The sequence below is a fragment of the Protopterus annectens genome, chromosome 3.part0, assembly GCF_019279795.1.
Source record: "Protopterus annectens isolate FY-2018-M chromosome 3.part0, PAN1.0, whole genome shotgun sequence".
NCBI classification, from domain to species: domain Eukaryota; kingdom Metazoa; phylum Chordata; order Ceratodontiformes; family Protopteridae; genus Protopterus; species Protopterus annectens.
This window is the reverse complement of record NC_056731.1, coordinates 1,899,939,864-1,899,960,771: the sequence shown is the minus strand read 5'-3', so window position 1 is coordinate 1,899,960,771 and position 20,908 is coordinate 1,899,939,864.

The following is a 20,908-nucleotide window of genomic DNA, read 5'->3' as shown; positions in this document are numbered from 1 at the left end:
CCATATATCCTTAGCAGCCATACCAGAATCCTTTTTAATCCATACTCATGTACTTCATTTTATCATGTCCCCATAAATATGGATATTGCTTAACCAATTCATCTGTAGATACATAATTTGCAGGTATTTCCTTTGTTTTAGCTTCATCAATTGTGTATCCAGAAAAAAAATTGAAACTGCCTCAAAATGTTCCAAAGCACTAAAATGTCCTTTTCTGGTTTTATCAGGTATAAAATAATATAATCTGCAAATAGATCTAGCTTTTCTTGACTACATTATTTATTTTGCCAGTAGTTCTAAGTATAAAGCAAATAACAAAGGGGAAAGAGGACACCCCTGCTTGGTTCCTCTGCTCAAACAAAAATTATCAGAGAGGAACCCACCCACATTAATTGTCGCCTCTGATTTTTCATATATCCTCTTAATCACCCTTATAATTTTATCAGGGAATGTTAATGCTTCCATTACCCTGCTTGATAAACTCCCAGCGTACTCTGTCAAATGCTTTTTCTGCATCAAGATCAGCCAATAACAGTGGTATTTTCTTGCATTCCAATTCCCTCTGAATCAGTGATGTTATGTTAATGTTACGTTTACTTCCACTCCACAAAACCATATTGATCCATATCTATCATTTTAGCATCCTTGTTGCCATTATTTTAGTCATTATAGACATAAATACTTTATAATCATGCTTTAGGATTGAAATGGGCCTGTATGAATCTGGATCTGATGGGTCTTTGCCATATTTATGTCTTATAGCCACCGCCCCTTTCTTCCAGGATGTTGGTGATTCTCTTCCTCTTAATATACTGCTAAACAAAACCTTCCAGATCTGTAGCATTTTTCCCTTCTAGCTTCCAAACTTCCACAGGAATACCATATATTCCTTTGACATTCTTATGGATTCGTGATGTATCACAATTTTCATCTCATAACCTCTTACCTTGTTAGTAATTGAACATCATCAATGTCTAACCTTGGCATATGTAATTCTTCCATAAACTTTTCCATTTGTACCTTTTTCTTGATCTTCATATTTCCTTGCTTCATACAGACTTTCATAAAATTTCCAAAATATTTCTAATACCTCTTCAGGATCTCTTGTTATCATCCTTGTTATAGACTCCCTAATCTTGGTGACAACCCTTTCTGGTTTCTTTTGCCTGATTCATTGCACTAAACATTTTTGTGCTCTGGCATTATTAGCATAAAACAGTTGCTTACAGCAATCTTTCTAAACTCATGCATATTATCAAGATAATCCTTTATTTTCTGCTTAGCATTCTGCAATTGCTTCTTCTTGATCTGTGAGATTCCCCTTATTCTGCAATACTTTAACATTTGTCAATCCCTGTAAATAATTCTTGTTACTTCTTAACCATATCTCTCTCTTGTATTTCCACCATAGTTTTAAGCTCCACTTTAATTGTATCCCACTCCCTAGCTATATTTTCTGAAGAAATTTCAATGTTCTCTAATAACTCCTGAATAATTTCCTCTACCCATTCCATAAATTCCTCTCTTTTCAACAGATAGGTGGGAAAGTACCAGTGTCTCATTTTTATTTCATTACCCTGCATTTTTATTTAGTTATTATTGGTGCATGATCTGAAATCATTATTGGATGCATATCAAAACTTTCAATTAAATGCACATGTTCCTGTGAAATGTAACTTTGGTCTAGCCTAGCCCAGTTTTTGTATCTTGGGAATAATATGTAAAGTTACTCTGAACTCCTACTACTGAATTCGCATCATCCATGCCAAATATGTTCATAGATTTCTTCATAAATCTACCCTCCTTTGTTATAATTCCCCTTCCAGGCCCCCAGATACGTCTTCACTGCTGCAAATCAAATTTCAGTCCCCACCTAAAAGTAATATTCACTGCTGAAAACTGATTCTCCCAAAATATTTTTAAGCTCCATTATAGCAGTTTTAAGTGGAATATACATACATGCCAGTGTAATCCTCCTCCCTTGCCAGTAGCCCCTTAGTACTACAAATCTACAATTATTATCCTTTTTATCCTCATCTAGCACTATCAGAGCTCCTCTTGCAGTGAATATAAAGTTCTCATCTTTTTCTTTGTCCAAGGTATTCTGCTAAATAACCATCCTGAAAATATTTCTTTATCAAATTCACATGTTCACTTCTTTCCAAATGAGTCTCCTGTAGCATAACTATTTGCACTCTACATTTTTAATATATTTCAGTGCTCTTTCTTTTTGTATATATCTGTGAAACCATTAACATTAAAGATAATATAGAAAGAGTAATTCTATTAAAAATATATTATTCCCAGCTTTTTTGTTAAGGATAGAGTTCCATCCTTTGTGTTATGTGCACACACTAATGTCTAGCAGGTTGATGTCTTATACAGTTGTTTCTTGTCATATCCATTTGACCCTAACTTTTTCTTTTATTGAAAGCCCTCAAAAAAAAAAAACAAATACACCCATAAAATCTATCAACTTAATACTAACACAATAAATTATGTACATCTGTAAATATTAAAGTTGTATCCTCCTAATAGGAAGAATTATCCGGAACTGACAGCCACACTCATAGACTTGGGTTAACCTAAAAGGAAGGTTATCCACGGTAAGATGCATGGCACTGCCTGTGCAGCTTCTAAGTGCTGTCTGGTTTTATCTCATCTTTATTGCTATCCTGGAATGGGAAATCACTTGAATGTTGTCAGAAATCATTAAATTCTAGCCATTGAAAAAAATAAATGTTCTGTTTTTATTGCTCTTTATCATCTCCATGGAGACATGAGAACCAGATACTGAGTTGCTTCTACATGCATGTGTTTATTTATTTGCTAGAGGAAAGCTTTAATATATTCTATGTTCTCTTTTATTTATTTGGTTTCTGTTAAAACTTATTACTAGATCAAGCCAAGGACCTTAATCTAGTCATTCCCCTATGCAAGAATGAGAAAAAGCACACCTTTTTTTCTTGTATCATACCTCTTTTGACCAGATTTTTATTTTCTTTTACATTGCAGTGCCTGCATTTCTTACAAATGAACAAGGAGAAAGAGAAAAGAAGGGGAAAAAGGGGCACCTGTTTACTTCAGTTTCACCATTGCATTTGATTACATTTGAAAATAACTGAAAAAACTTTACTTTATAGAATGCAGATTATATAATGCACTATAAAAATACTACAGCTAAGAACAATTTTTTTCTTTTACTTACAGCTCTCTCCCTCCTCTTTTCCTCTCCTAAGTCTTTCTCCAAACATTAATGACATGAAATAGGTCATATGCTTTAGAGTATCCTACAAGTTTAACAAAGTAAAAACAATCCAATATTTCTAGGTTTTCTTGTTCTGTCATGTTTCACAAATATAATTAATGCTTTGTAATTCGACATTTATTTGTCAATTTCTGAGTTGCTGGTTTTATTCCTGTATATTTCCATCTCCCAAATCCAGTCTCTGCTTCATTTTCAATCTACTCATGCTTCTTCTAATCAACCCTTGTGCTTTTTTCATCTCTCAAGGATTTTCTGTTGAAACATTGGAAAAGGTTTAACTAGCTTTGCCAGAAGAACAAGAAGCAGAATCTCCTTTTGTTTCAAAACTCACTTTTTGTTGGACAAACTTTTGTATTTTCTCCTTAGAATGCTTTGCATGAAAAAAAATGATTTTGTCCCTCCAGGAAACAATATTCTGAAGATTGCTGGATACAGCATTTTGAATCTCATGCCTGCTTCTCAAAATCCCCTGATTAGTGCAATAAATTTACTCCTCTTCTGCGTAGTGTACAGTGAGTAATTATTTTCCTCACTCTACAGTCTCCCACTTTTAATGCTTTTTTTTTCCTGCCACAGTTTTGTCAGAATCAACTCATTCTGCTGGTAGGATTGTATATTTACTATTAAAAGTCTAGGTTGCTATCTTGTGGCCAGGTTTCGACCATATGCACAATGTGCCATTTCAATTAACAACTCCTGCTGTGGAATTACCAGTCCAACTGCTTATGTGTGCTTTCATAAAATTAAGGCAGTCTGTTCCTTCCAGCTTCTCTGGTACAGTAGAAAATGTCAGGTCTTCTCTACATGCTATTTCCTTTAATTCTATTATTTTTTGAAACACCTCTTCTTGAGCAGTTTCATATTCAGCCAGCCTTTTCTTCATTTTGACCTCTGATTTTTGCAGTTTTATCATGTTATCTAAATATCTATTTAAAGCTTCTTCTATTTTCCATCCCTTTGTTATTTGCTGATATACTCTTATCAATGTTTTGTTTATTTTAATCAGCTCTGAGTACATTTGACTTCTTTTTCCTCAAGGCTACTGGAAGGCATGTCTTACACCAAAGCTGAAGCTTGCACTGATCGTTGCTGAATAGCTGCAGAATTCTTCCCAGTCAGTGTTTTTTCCTCATTGTAATTGATTTTCTTTCAGGTTCTCTGAATTTCTTTTTTTGCTGGTGTCAAGGAAGTGCAGTTAGTAGCCCATTACTGAAATTTACCCAGAAATGCAAGTTTACTGTCTCTCTCTCTCTTCTGAGTTTGTTTTCACACGGGGAGAGCTGAAATTAAGCTGTTACTCAATGTGCAGCTATCTTGGAAGTCTGGGGTATAAGTTGTCTTGAGCTCTGTCAGTGGCTAAGCAGTCTGCTGACTAGGCAAGAAATGCATTCAAAAATAAAGGAATTTTACCTCCAACCTAGAATATACCCTGCTCTTTGAAGTGTAACTTTAAATATTGTAGATGGAAAAAAAAGTCTTGCATTTTATTAATGCGGCCAGTAAGAGAAAAAACAGACATCATCTCTGCCTCTCTTTCAAGTAACCTAGATAGCTACACTTGGGCCTGTTATGAACTACCACACTTAGGTCTTCCACTCACAGCCTACTACAGACAATTATGCCACTGCGTGGTAGACCATGGTAATTTAATTAGCAGTTGGGTAGTTTGACCTTAGCTGGGTTAATGAAGAATAAGCATAAAACTTAAATCTTTGATTATTCACAGTGTCTATTTGGATTTGTTAACATTTATATTTTGTTTATGTGGCTCAAGATGATTGTTACTGCGGAAGTGACACCTTGATCCCATGTGCAAAATGGGAAAAGGGGTTGAGGATGGATGGATATTTTGTTAATGTCTTTGTTTTGTTTTAGCCCAACCTGTTATTTTTCAGTTGCCTTTTTTCCCTTGTCAACTCACTTGTCCTTTGTTGGTTTTCACGTAGTTGCAACTCTGTTTTGCAATAAAAAAAAACAATAATTAACAGTGTTGTAAATTCAGTCAGAATAATTTTGCAAATGAGTGCATACCTTATCCATCCAATATGAAACTTTTTCTCCACACTCCCAATCTCTAAATATAAGTCCTCTGAGTTGCAGCAGCTCAGAATTAAGGACATTAGGTTGTTTCCCTTTCTCCAAACTGCTGTAGCCTCAGCATTAATGTATTTAGAGACTGGAGATGGTGTGGGCAAAAAATCCCACACCAATTGGTGCAAGAAGGTGCAGACTGTCCCTTTACAAAAACACTGTTTTAGTTACTTACTGCTGTGGTTAACAAAAATGGAGATAAAGGTTGGTGAATAAGTCAGGCTTTGGAAAGCGCAGCTTCATTACTTACATGTAGGCCCCTGTCTGTTACTTTCTAAGCCACCTAGCCCATTGTGCTCTTGATCTTCAAGCAAATCAGTCTTGGTCACTGTCAGTCCACAATCTGGGCCCCGTCAAGCAGATCATCTGAATCCTCTGATATCTTGCTAGCTGTTCTTATTCATCACTAGCTCAAACTGACAAGACATTTTCCATTAAAGATCTCCTACTGTCAAATTGTCTTCTGTTCTGCATTCACCAATTGTCTTTTTTGTCTGCATTCACCCCTCAGCTTAGCTCATTTCTTGGATATGAAGTTGAATGTAGCTAGGTGATGAATAAATCTTCTATTTTGTCTTTTGTAGAGTGCTTATATTGACTGATGAATTAAGTAGAGATATAGTGAGGTCATATTCCAGTCTGGGAATGAGGAAATAGTGTAATAGCTCTTCTGGCTTCCTGATTTAAAAGGTTGGGAAAATTCTATGTGAGTTTCAGTTGATGAACTGCTTTCTATGATTATTGCTCAGTATGGTGCTGCGGTAGCATTGTCGCCTCATAGCAAGACGTTGTCCCGTACTATTCAAAGCTAGAGCGTCTTCTGTGTGGAGGCATACGTCAGTGGAGCATGCCTTCGTTGATTGTTGTGCATCAGGGCTGGTAACCCGGTACGTAAAAATCCACTACCAATTATTAGTGGACCGGAGTTCCACTGTGGCGACCCCTAATCAGAAAAAGCCGAAAGACACAAACATAGACATGAGAGGAGAGTGGGCAGTAATGATGCTGAAATATCCTTTACAATAGGAAAAGGTATCCCATTAAAATATTTTTTGAGCAGTTAAGAGGTGTTGGCCTTGTGTATGTATTGATCTACACACACTCACACATGACACACACACACACACACACACACATATATATATATATATATATATATATATATATATATATATATATATATATACATATATATATATATAAACATACACACACACACACATATATATATATATATATATATATATATATAAACATACACACACACATATATATATTGCAGTAGCAAACAGCATGACATTGGATTTAAGAGATTTATTTTCTATTTTGTTAACAAAAAGCTGTATCACATCATAGTATTTTAACATATTCGCAGTATAATACTTTAACAGTAGAGAATGTCTAGGCAGTTTCTTTTTTCCCCTCAACACCTTTATTGAATTATCACTTGTGACATAGGCAAATTTACATTCATATAAAAGTAATCACACTATAATTAACATAACAAACATTTTACTTCACATATTTTGCTATATATCATAAAACCTAAACAACATTACATAAATTTCCATTAAAACTACTTGAGTTCAAAAGATAAAGAAACTTAGACAAACTTATGGAACCTTCTTTGAGCAGTTGGAGCCACTTTTATTGGGGATGAATCAAATCTGTTTTTTGGTAGATGTCCATCTCTTGGTGCTGGAGTGCATTCTTTGGTGTTGAAAACCGATGAATCCAAATCCCAAAGCCAAAGATCTGATTTAATTTAAAATCCATCCTTTATCAAGCCAACAATTGTCTTATAATCTGTTTAGAAAGCTTATATCGTGCAACAGTGCGTGCAACTGTTCCACATTTAACTTGAAGCAACGGTGATCAGTTTAATACTTAAAATTGTTAAGAAAAACAATAAATGCAAATGTTGCTCACTTTTACAATCCCTCTAAAACTAAATTTACTTTTACTTTGAGCACTTGCATCTTTCTACTGCAGACTTCTTCAGAAAGAGAGGATAAAAGGAAGTACATTCCCTTGTGAATAATACTTTATAAGGGGGCATGTAAATGATGGTGCATAATGTGGGAGATACCCGTGAGGTAATGCCTAGGTTAAGGGAATCCCTTGCCTGTGGGGGCATGCTGAGTATGTCTTCCCTTCCATTTAAGGGCACAACCGATGTTAAGGTGTCTGTTGAGACCGGGGGGAAGATCGGCTTCTAGGAGGATTTGCCATTTGAGCTCTTTAAGTTAAAGGACTGTGGCAAAATCTAGCAACTAAAAAAACTTCAAAAGGTAGAGGAAGCAGGAGGAAAAAACAGTGTCCGAGAAACGCCAAGTTTATTAAACGCTGACAACACTTCACATACATTTTTGTCAGATAAAAAAACTTCATCAGAATACTGACATCAGCTAACTACAACCCTAATCTTCTCATACTAATTAAAAACTAACCAATAACACACTAACTGAATATATTACATCACACATAATCAAATATTCACCTGGTCCTTATTAAATACCAAAAATTACTCTGTAACAGGCTAACCATATGAATATTTGATTATGTGTGATGTAATATCTTCAGTTAGTGTGTTATTGGTTAGTTTTTAATTAGTATGAGAAGATTAGGGTTGTAGTTAGCTGATGTCAGTATTCTAATGAAGTTTTTTATGTGACGAAAACGTATGTGAAGTGTTGTCAGCATTTAATAAACTTGGTGTTTCTCAGACACTGTTTTTTCCTCCTGCTTCCTCTACCTTTTGAAGTTTTTTTGGTTGCTTGGTTGTTGATTCAAAGGGTGGATTTCCTCTATTTGATGTACTGTGGCAAATCTCCAAATAAAATTTTTAACCATTCTAGCACTAGAAATTTGAAGGTCTCTTGGCATATGAGGGCATTGCTGTTGTCCTTGTTCCTGATCACTCCTAGGTGTTCCCTAATGCGTTGCTGCAGTTTTCTTGTGGTAAGACCTTCATGGAAAGTTCTGCAGGGGCTGCATATGACCAAGTAAACCACGTTGGGGGTTTGGTAGCTAACATTACATAAAATATTCAATTTCTGACTTTTTTTTTTAAACAAGAAACATCTTTATCAAACCATCACTTACTACATAGGCAATCATACATTTATACAAATGAAAACAAACCATGCCGAGACAATCCTAGTTGCAAGCAGTTTACATCACAAACTATACTGACAGACTCCCAGTTGCAAAGATGACACATCACTTATAATCAACCCAGTCCTTTTCAGTCAAACATTACATACCTCATTTAAGTCCTACCACCTTTTAAAACTCATTCCTCCCTTGTATGTATTGTTCCCACAATTCCCATTTTTTCATATGTAGTTTGCTCCTACCCTTTTTTAAAGATCTCAATTCCAGTTGTTTTATCTCTGTTACTATCTTCACTACTTCTAGTATAGTTGATTTAAATTTTAATTTCCATTTTCTAGTAACCGCTTGTTTTGGCAGGTACCATTGTTACACACAGCAAGGCCTTACCATGCCTAAGCAATTCCAATTCTGTATCATAGCTCAGAAAAACCATCTCCCTTATCGGACCAATCTGCCCACCCAGCATCTCCGACAGTGCATCCTGCAGGGAATCCTTAAACTCCACAGCTCACCATATTCCCAGAAAATATGTTCCCAGTTACCTCTTTTTTCCCCCATCACACCTCCAACATTTGCTGTCTGCTTGAGGGAAAATTCTCTGGAGTCTACTTGGGGTACAGAAATACCCATGCAAACATTTCCTTGCAAAAATCCTAAATCTTCTGGATTTTTTTGCATATTTGGGAGACATACATATATTCTCCCATTGTTTCTTTGTGAATTGCTTATCCAGTCTCTCTTCTCAATATTTCTAACCTCCTCTGATTTGATCCTTATAGTTATCATGCAATATTTTATATGTTCTACTAATTATTCCTTTTAATGGCAGCTTCTATTCTAGATTCTACTAAAAACTGTTCTAGTGCTGGTCATTCATTTAGGACCCCCTGATTCCTTTCTCTTTGCCTATACTCTGATATCAATCCCTGACAGGGAAGGCAATCTCTAACCTGCTGTCCAAATAAATTCTTCACATCTTCCCATGCTATCATCTTTCCCTGTTTAATTATTTGCTCCCAATACCTTGGTTCCTTTGCCAGTTTTCTCCAGTAAATTCCAGCTCCCTCTTGACTATTGTCTATATCCCTGACTGCTGTCATCCCTATTGGCAGACTCTCCTTTCTCCAATCTTGTGTTGGCTTAGTTCTTAAAATATTTTCTACTACTTTATGGATATAATATTCTGTATGATTATTATCATTATTCTTAAAGGCCTGCATCCAAAATCCCAGTCTCTCCTTGTTTCTTGAGGTTCCCCATTTCATCATCATCTCTTTCCACTTTGAAATATAATTTTCTGTTTGTGCTGTGTATAGGACTCTTAGCTGTGCAGCTCTGAAGTGCGGCTTTAAATTGTGCAAACCCAGTCTGCCTTGATCTACTGGAAAAATTGTCTTACCCTGCTTGACTCTTGACATGTTTCCCTCCCAGGTAAAGTCCTTTAGCTGTCTATTAATTGTTATCCACAACTTCTTCTCTTGGTTGATAAAAATATGCCTGACCTGTGTATAAGACTGAAAGGGCTAAAAACATTTTAACTCTCTGTATTTTATTATCCATATCCACATAACAAAGCTTCCATTTTCTTAGTTTTTGAATTATTGTTTGTTTAGTCTCTTCCCACATATCCTTAGCTGCCACACTAGAATCATTTTTAATCCATACTCCTAAATACTTCATTTTGTCATGTCATCATAAATATGGATCTTCCTGAACCAATCAGTTTGTGGGTTCATAATTTACTGCTATTGCTTTTATTTATTTTATTTTATTGATATTTGATAACAGGGTTGGTCCAGCTGGGCTTGTCGCCCATTTTCAGTGGAGACCAGAGGAGAAAAGCTCCAAATAACACACAGTTTACAGAGAATCAAACATTTGAGTAAAAAATATGGTCAAAATCAGTTATACAAGAATATTAGAGAGACATAGCAGAAGTGCAAACATATGATATATGCATATCAATATTTTTACAGACTAAAAAACAAAATATATATATATATATATATATATATATATATATATATTTTTTTTTTTTAATTTAATTTTTGTTTTAGCTTAATTAATTTGTATATCCTGAAAAAATCTGAAACTGTCTCAAAATGTTCCACAACACTTAATGTCTCATTCTGGTTTTGTCAGGTATAAAATAATATCATCTGCAAATACAGCCAGCTTTTCTTGACTACCGTACCAATTCTATCCTTGAATTTCTGAGTCCATTATTTTCTTTGCCAATGGTTTTAAATATAATGCAAATAATAAAGGGGAAAAGAGGACACCCCTTCCTTGTTCCCCTGCTCAAACGGAAATTATCATAGAGGACCCTACCCACTTTAATTTTCACGTCTGATTCCTCATATATCCTCCTAATCAGCCTTATAAGTTTTTCAGAAAATGCAAATGCTTCCATTGTCCTGCTCATAAAGTTCGAGCTTACTCTGTCAAATTTATGTTACTACATCGAAAGGTAGTCTATACCATTACTCAATAAAGACAGCTGAGCCGGTTCAATCTGATATGAACATTCCTTTACTGCATACGAGGTAACATCTGGTATAACAATGAAAGATAGACATGTAACAAAACCGTACTTCAGCTTTACAGCCTGAACTGTAAGGATCAATGTCTCTCATACAACAAATGAAGTCCAAACTTTATAGTCTCTTTCTAGCTTGCATCAGCAGTTTTGAGAATAATAAGTCTTTCCCATGAAGCTGGTCTGCTGACAGGTTGTTGACAGTTTATCTCCCATGTTTCAAACATTCTGTTCCTGAAGAATAACTCCTCAGCCTTGCTCTTATCTTGCATGTCCTGTTGATGAGACACAGCTGCATACAAGAGTTTGTCTTGACCTGCTTGTAGATAATAAATTTCACAAACTGCATAGTTTATAAAGATAAAATATTTTACTTCTGATTTCTAATAACAACGAATGCTAAGCTATATGCCTTTTTGCCAAGAGTATAAACTATGTGCACTTGTACTACACTGAAAAGCAGAGTATTTATTTTACATTTTCAGACAAATCCACTGAAAGCCATTTTTAACTTGTTCACTGCTGAAAGCAGAATATGTCAAATCTCACAATTCCCTCTTTTCAATTAAAAGACGGAAAATGCCTGTTCATTTTCGACTTCAGTTGAACACATTGAAACCTTTTTCCAATTTATTCAGGTTAACCATTATGATTTGTTGGATTCTGTAAGTTTTTCACAAATGACAACTTAAATAGCAATTCCAGATAGTTAATATGATTATAATGCCTAAAACTACTACTACAGGATGTATTAACCAATTTAACAGATTTTTTCCTGATGTGGACCAACCCGTAAAGATATTCCACCAACTGTGAGCAGTGTCTTTTTTGGTCTTTTCAGCCAAATTAAGTAATTTATCTTTTGCAATGATGCTCAGTGCTTCATAATACAGAATACTTTTATTTCTTTTTTCCAAGTACTCTCTGAGAATCTTAGTCTTATTCATTATTTTCTTTAAATTAACCAAAGATACAGATAATATTGGAAAGCTGTAGTAAATAATAACTCCAATTTATGGAAGTATTCACTTATATGGTTTTAGTAAACATATAGCTCTGATTATTCCATTTAAGGAAATCAACATGTGATAAACATTCTACAAAAGGTAATTGTAAATTATGACCTACAATGGTCCACTTACATAAGAAGTTAACAGAATGCTGCAGTAAGCATGGTGCATAGACAGGCGAATGCTGTCCACAAATTAACCCATTTTGAGTCTGTGTATAATATTCAATTTTATGTATTTTTCAAATTGTGGCAACCAATACTCATATCCTTCTGGAACTAGAAATGTCATAGGTAATACCGTAAATTGACACATAACAGTTGTATCAGTAACATTATAATGTGAAAACTGTCCTGTGCAGTATTGCAGAGTACAACATGTTACTTAATCCAGTCTGCATCAGGTACCCATTTATGAAACAATTGTCGGCAAACATTTTCATTCTGTAACATCAGTTCAATTTGTATTTTATTCTTTTTGAATATCCATATACAAAGATTGTAAAGTGCATTTGTTCCAGTTTACAAAAGTAGTCATGTTACCATCAGATTTTAACTGATGCAACTGCATAGCATCATAATTGTCTAAAAATTGCTGCTGATAATTTGTTATGCAGGTGTGCCTTCCATACCTCTGGGTTCCAAGTTGCTTGTAAATGTACAATCTCAGAGATATCTTCTCCCACTGTTTTTAAATGATTATCTAGAATATTAATATCAGCTGCATTAATAACTCTAATGCCTGTGCCTAGGCTTCCTAGCAGAGTATTATACCAAGCTCTTTTGTATTGGCATTTGGGAATGTAATGTTAAAATGTACTACAACCTTTTGATACTGTCTGTCTACCTTTTTACAGGTAGAAGGGACTTTAACCAAATGGTCTGTATGAACAGAGTAGGTTTACCTGTTAATATTGATAGAACATATGCCTAATGTATGCTGCCTGTAATGACTGTAGTATTAGTACATATACTTGTACCCACCTTTAGCTGAGGATAATGTCAATTTAGATGGCATACCAAGGTCCATCCGCTGGAGTTACCTTTGGTAACTGTGGCGTTTTCAATTGAGCATTAACCTGCAAACACATTAAGCATTCAGCATGCACTAAATCACATATTTTCTTTAACTGAGGATGCCAGTACTTGTTCTTTACAATGGGCCATAACTTTTGTGTACCCAATTGTCCCAGTACCTGATGATTAAATTTCACTAACTGTCGTGCCTATTAGTACGGAATATGAGGAAGACTAGAACCGTCTTTAAAACGTTTTGCATAATATTGCCCTGGACTGTCTCCTACAAGAGTACATTTTTGTAATTCTTCCTTCAGTCCAAACTTAGTTTGTATCTGCAGCAAATCATGTTGCAAATTCTGAGCTGAAAAAGTCTGTATGGCATGTACTGCAGTAGTTTTATCTGGTATACCAGAAAAGTGTTCTGCAAGATACAATTGCATTCCTTCCCTGGCTGCCTTTTTTGCCATCTGATCTGCATAGTTCTTTAACTGAAAATTTTAATTTGTAGCTTTTTGATGAGCGTTTAACTTTAAAATGCTGTTGTAACCCACAAGGGACTAACTATGAAACAAATTCCAAATAGTCTGTAACATAGAAGCTTGCTTGAGCAGTTTGCTCATATTATAAACAAACCCTCTCCTTGCCCATGTAGACATATGCAGCTGCAGAGAATTAACTACGTATACACTGTCTGAAAAAAAAAAATTCCTTCATATTCCATGAAGTTAAATAAGTAATACTTATGTATGCACTGTCTGAAAAAAAATTTCCTTCATATTCCATGAAGTTAGATAAGTAATACTTATCTCCTGCCTTTACTGTAATTTACTTGACACTAAATAATGCCAACCATTTTGCAAAACACTGCTTAACTGACATCATGAATCAGTTTATTTAACTGAGTCCCATTTACCAAAGCCTGTATGTCATGATATGGTGTCTGTATTGTAATGTCTTTGGAAAAAGCTGTTAAGTATTTAGTTTGTTTTAAACCCCACTAAATGGCCAAAAGTTGCTGAATACATGGGTGATATCCCCTCTCAATATGTCATTTTTTTTTTACTGAAGAATGTAGTCTTTTTCATTTTAACATTAGAGCCATGAGGCTACTCCTGTTAAAGCACAGCAGAGACTGTATTGGGTCCAGCTGCTGCCTGTAACACAAAGGGAAGTGTTAAACTTGGAGCTACTAGTTTTGTAGCCTTGGCCAATGCTACCTTTAAATCACAAAAAGCTGTATTTTCCTTTGGTCTGCATTCCAGAAAGGGAATTCTTTTTGGCTAGAAAGCATGTCATGTCATGAATTGTACCTTTTTACTTTGAACCTTAAACCCTGCCTCCTGCAGTGTTTGAAGGACCTGTATTACTTTAGCTAAATGCTGTTTTTTTGCTTCAGACACAATTAGTGTATGCTTGCCCTTTGGCTGTTAACTACCCTCCCTTTTTGTAAAGGGACCTGCATATTTTAACTGTATACCATAGCCCAGGTACTGACTGTACTCGTAGTAGTATCTACTTGCAAACAGATTATTAATGACATGTATGCACAAGTATGACATCTAATTACAATAACCAAACAGGATTTTTGTTAGAAAAACATAAGCCATTTGGCCTGACAACCAATCTTGTTTTCTTAACCTTATAAATTTCAGTACCAGTAATATTTTATGGTATGCAACATTCCTTGTAACTACCCATTCCAGCCTGAAAATATTTGAGCTTACATACTTTTTTCTTCTTTCTTTCTGCGCATTCCAGACACTTATCCCTTAACACCTTCAGCACTTACTCGTACCTTCAGTTATTACTGTTTTTGCTGGAGTCTTTGCTATTTTTTATTCTATCATACAATTACAAAATATTGTAAGAAACAAAAGAGATACATTTGCTGTTGTCTGCCTGTTGCTGCACTTTGAAAAGAAAATACATGCATGTCAGTCTTGTGACGTCATGTCTTTACTGCGTTTAACTACTGTAGTAAATTATTTTCTATCAGCGTAGTTAACTGCTGTTGATTTAACTCTTTACTAGCAAGATTATATTTGTCAGTATTCTGTTCTGCTGACTTTAAAGGTCTTATGCACTTCTGAAAAAGTGTCTACATATGTTGTCTGAACTTTTTAAACTCACTCTGACTGTCTTAGTTTACCATGAAACCTCATCTCTGTTAATGTGCACTGCTTTTATGCCACTTTTGCTGTATATAAGCCATGAAACGCTGAGGAATAAAATCCCAGAAGCAACACTCAAGTGCATCATTGCATACAGTGCCTACAGTTTTAAGAACCCAAGCTTTAAATGTAATTATGTTATTAAAATACCCTTCGGTTCATCCCACTTAAGGAGAGTTTTTAAGTTAAATATGCTGTTTTAGCAGCCTCAGATTTCTGTGTCTCCGAGCTTGTAGTCTCGTCCCTTGCAACAATTACGTCATGCTGTGTGTCAGCCAGTTGTCTGTCATACGTTTATTGCAAACGAACAGTTAACCCTTTTATTATACAAATAGCTTTACTGTCTTATTTAATAACAGTTTGTCTTAATTTTAGTCTGTGAGAATTTCAAAAACTGAGAACATTATTTTGTACATTTAGCAGTGTCAACATGCATTTTACCAGACAAATTGCATTTATCACACTAAATCTGAAAGTGACCCATGAGGTCAAGATAAACTCCTGGAAATCAGACTGTAAACTACATACTTTGACATCTATATCACCCTCTAATAAATCTTTAGGGACCATTGTCTGTGCTTCAAGCATTACTTTATCCTGGTTATGTTCCAGGTTTTGTACAATATGTACAATACGTTTATGACAAGGCATGCAAAAAGCAACATTTAAAAAAAAACATTTCTGTACATTCTGTGACACTTCTGCCCAATGTAGTAAAAACTGACAGGTGCTAACATGCTGATTATGCTATGTATTTAAATAATTCCATACATCTACATATGACTCAGATACATCAACAGTAAAAGATGTAGTGCACTTCTTGGCATTTTCATGAATTGCATTCATTGTTAAAAGAAAAACAGAAGAAAATATTTACCACAAATGTTCAGGACAAGGTGATCAGGCTTGACACGAAGATCAGTTGTGGAAGAATGTTCTGCTGTCAGTCACTAGATGCTGGTGAAGTTGGGACCGGCAGTGTGAACCACTCCTCGTATCTCACCAACTGTCTAAAGAAAAAAATTACCGTACTGCCCTGTACTGCACCGCAGTGTTTTCATTCGCCAGGCAATGGATGAAGTAGTAGGAAAAAAGAAGAGTTGACTCAAGAGAAGAAGTATGCAGGAATGTCACACTGTGAGAGGTACCTCTGCAGGTTACACCTCCCTGTTTTGTTCGAACTGGCCTGGCTCGCCACTGTAAAATTTATGTTACTACACTGAAAGGTAGTCTGTACCATTACTCAATGAAAACAATTGAGCCGGTTCAATCTGATATGACATTCCTTTACTGCATACAAGGTAACATCTAGTATAACAATGAATGATACCCATGTAGCAAAACTGTACTTCAGCTTTACAGCATCATGATTGTAAAGATTAATGTCCCTCATACAAAAGAAGTCGTCCAAACTTTATAGTCTCTTTCTAACTTACATCAACAGTTTAGAAAATATGCCAGAATAATAAGTCTTTCCCATGAAGCTGGTCTGCACACAGTTTGTTGACAGTTTGTCTCCCATGTTTCGAACATTCCGTTCCTGAAGAATACCTCCTCAGCCTTGCTCTTATCTTGCATGTCCTGTTGACGAGACACAGCTGCATACAAGCATTCATCTTGACCTGCTTGTAGATAATAAATTTCACAAACTGCATTTTACTTCTGATTTCTAATAACAATATATGCTAAGCTATATGCCTTTTTGCCAAGAATATAAACTATGTGCACTTGTACTACACTGAAAAGCAGAGTATTTATTTTACATTTTCAGACAAATCCACTGAAAGGCATTTTTAACTTGTTCACTGATGAAAGCAGAATATGTCAAATCTCAGAGCTTTCTCTGCATCAAGACCCACCAGCAACAATGGTATTTTCTTCCATTTAGCTTCCCTCTGGATCATCAATGTTCTGTTAATGTTGTCAAATGTTTGCCTCCCTCAACAAAACCACATTGATCCATATCTGTAGTTTTGGCATTAATTTTGCCATTCTTTTGCCATTATAGGCATGAATACTTTATAATCATGGTTTAGTATTGAAATGGACCTGTATGAAGCTGGATCTGATCAGTCTTTACCCTCTTTAGGTATTACAGCTACCACTGCTTTCTTTCAGGACATTGGTGCTTTTCCTCCTATTAAAAGATTGTTAAACAGAACCTTCCAGATCTTTATCAATTTTTCATACTAGCTTCCAAACTTCCACAGGAATACCATCTACTCCTGGGGACTTTCCTGTAGTTTGGTTATACATCACAATTTTTATCTCATCTCCTCCTATCTTAACAGTTAGTAATTGATCCTCATGTATCTTTCACCTTGGCATGTTGAATTCTTCCATAAACATTTCCATTTGTATCTTTTCTTGACTTTCATATTTCTTTGCTTTATAGAGACTTTCAGAGACTTCCCAACATATTTCTAATACTGCTACAGGATCTCTTGTTTCAGGCTCTCTAAGTTTGGTGAAAGCCCTTTCCACTTTCTGTTGCCTAAGTCATTCTGCTAAAAGTTTTTGTGCTCTAGTATTATTATCAAAAAACAGTTGCTTAATAAAAACCTTTCTAAACTCATGCATATTATCGAGGTAATACCTTATTTTCAGCCTAGCATTCTGCAGTTGATCCTCTTCTTGTTCTATTTGATTCCCCCTATTCTGCAATACTTTAACATTTGTCAGTCCCTCTAAATAATTCTTGTTACTTCTTAACCATAGCTCCCTTTCTTTTATTTCTACCCTATTTTTAAACCCCACCTTAATTTAATCCTACTCCCTAGCTATATTTTCAGAGGAAATTTCTATCTTCTCTAACAGCTCCTGAGTAATCTCCACTACGCATTCCTTAAATTCCTCTCTTTTCAACAGATAGGTGGGAAAGTGCCAATGTCTCAATTTTATTTCATTACCCTGTGCTTTTATTTTACCTATTATTGGCGCATGATCTGAAATAGTTATTGGGGGAGTATCAAGACCTTCGATTAAATTCACATGTTCCTGTGAAATGTAACCTCTGTCTAGCCTAGCTCAGTTTTTATATCTTGGGGAATATGTAAATTTATTCTGAACTCCTTTTACTGAATTCACATCTTCCACGCCAAATATTTTCATAAATTTCTTCAAAAATCTACCCTTCTTTGTTATATTCTACCTTCTGGGCACCCCATACACATCTTCACTACTGCAAATCAAATCACAGTCCCACCTATAATTAGTAGTACTTAGTGGCAACTGATTATTTCTCCCAGAATTTTCTTACGCTCCATTATAGCAGGTTTTGGTGGAATGTAAATGCATGCCTATATAATCCTCCTCTCTTGCCAGTAGCCCCTTACTACTAGAAAACAACCATTATTATTTTTTATCTTCTACTGTCACTATTGCAGCCCTTCTTGCAATTAATATAAGTACTTCTCTTTTCCTTTGTCCCAGGTATTCCGCTAAATAACCATCCCAAAAACCTTTCTTTATCAAATTCACATGTTCTGTTCTTTGTAAGTGTATCTCCTGCAACATAGCTATTTACACTCTATATTTTTTAATGTAGTTTACCGCTCTTTCTTTTTTATATTTATCTGTGAGGTCATTTACATTTAAAGACATTGCAGAAAGCATCATTGTGTTAAAAAGTTATTATTCCCACCTTTTATGTATAACACCTTTTTGTTATATGTCTATTTCCAGCTTGTGTTATATGCATGCACTGTTTGGCAGGTTGAACTTTTATGCAGTTTCTTGTCATATCCATTTGAGCCTATGTCATATCTTATCAAACTTTTTGTTTTATTGGTTCGCCAGCAGTCAAGTTGTCAGGACCATGGCTCGTTAACAGATTTAAAAGTGTGGTTCTGTTGGTGGAGTTTTACTGACAAGTTAGTACACATACAATCCTGTTAGTTTTATTAAAAACCCTTAAATTAAAAAAAAAAAACACATCCCAATATATCCTAAAACCTATTAACTTAATAGTAGCACACAAAATTATGCAACACCTTCAAATAGTGAAGTTTTGCCCTCCTAATAGGAGCAAAATCCCCAAACTGACAGCCCCACTCACTGACAAGTTAACCTAAAAGAAAGGGTATCCATGTTAAGACTCATGGTACAGTCTGTGCTTCTACAGGTGCTCATTGGTTTTGTCTTATCTTTATAGTTGTTCCAGCTGGGAAAACCCCTGAATGCTTTCAGAGAACTTTATCTAACTTGGGAAAATCCCAGAATGTTTTCAGAGATCATTATATACTAGCCAATTCCTCTTTTCTTTTTTCCTCAGCCAATCACTCTCCACCAGACTGTAGCCAGTTACTCTTTATTAGATTGTATCCATGAAGAGATGAGAACCAGACATCCAGTTTCTCTTTATCAGATTGCTTCCATGGAACCGTGATTACAATGTCTAGGCAGTTTCTTAAACAACTCTAAACTCTTTTCCTGTCTATGGTGGCAGTTCCAAGATATGTCCTGTCCTACAAGCTTTCTTAGAGACATAAATCTCTCAGACATATTATGTACAATCCTTGCATGATACTGCCTTTACATTTCATTATATTTAGCATGACATGATGCTGTCTTTATCTGTTCAGTAGCTATATCTGCCTCTTTTCATGCTTTTCTAATGCCTGCCTATCTATTAATAACTAATCAATTATGTTAAAATACCTTCCATTCCTTCAGTTACCTGAGCAGCAGCTCAAAATACAAAACAGAAGTCCTTTCTTAATTGCATGTTGAATTCACACTTTAGATTTTTTTCTGACCTATATCTAACTTTATTTGTCAGAATTTGAGGTCAATATTCAATAATAAAAGCAACTTAGAGTTTGTAATTCTTGTGACAACTTCTTCAACTGTAAGCATTAGCCAAAATTCTGTTTAACTATGTAAGTTGGTTCTTAAAGTTCAAAACATTTGTAAGTCTTATATTTCTTTGCAACAGTGACCATACTTTTCACCCATTCTGTTGGCTCTGATTGATTCTTGATAACACGTAAGCTGTCAATTCTCTTTTCAGTTCTCTTTTGCTGTTTAGTACTACATGTACTCTTCCTGGGATATGAATCACTGATGCAACATCACATTTTACTGATATGTAATATTGTTGTGGAAAGCTTTTTAAAACTGTAAATACAGCAGCACAGTCATATGGGGTATGAAAGAGCAACAGTTAACAGAGAATGAAACTGAAGAGAATGTAGCACAGAAAGATTTTCTGGATTTTTTTATAGAAGGCCCACAAGAAATGGAGAACAAAGAATGTGCCCACAGTTTAGAAGAAAATGAGTTAAGAGAATACTTTTTTGGTTTAATAGAGATGGACAGACATATTAGGATCAATGAAAGAAATAGACTACAGAAAATCAATAAAACCTCAAAAGTTAAAAAAATGATAAAAGAAATAAACACAGTAATTAGGACTTCACAGCGATTTCATACAATATAACAGAAGCAAATAGGATATATTACTGAGCAGCTCAATTAATAGATAAAGTCTTAGCACAATAATGCAGGGCCATAAGGGAAATGGCGGGGAGAAATGATATGCCATCATGGAAGTATCGTATAGAGAAAACTATGAAGTAACTAAGACAAAAAGTGCCACTACTAGAAGAGTATAGAAGAGGGAACAAATCAACAAAAATACTCCGAAAACTAGACGTGATAAAAGCAATGTGCAATATCAGAACAGATCATGA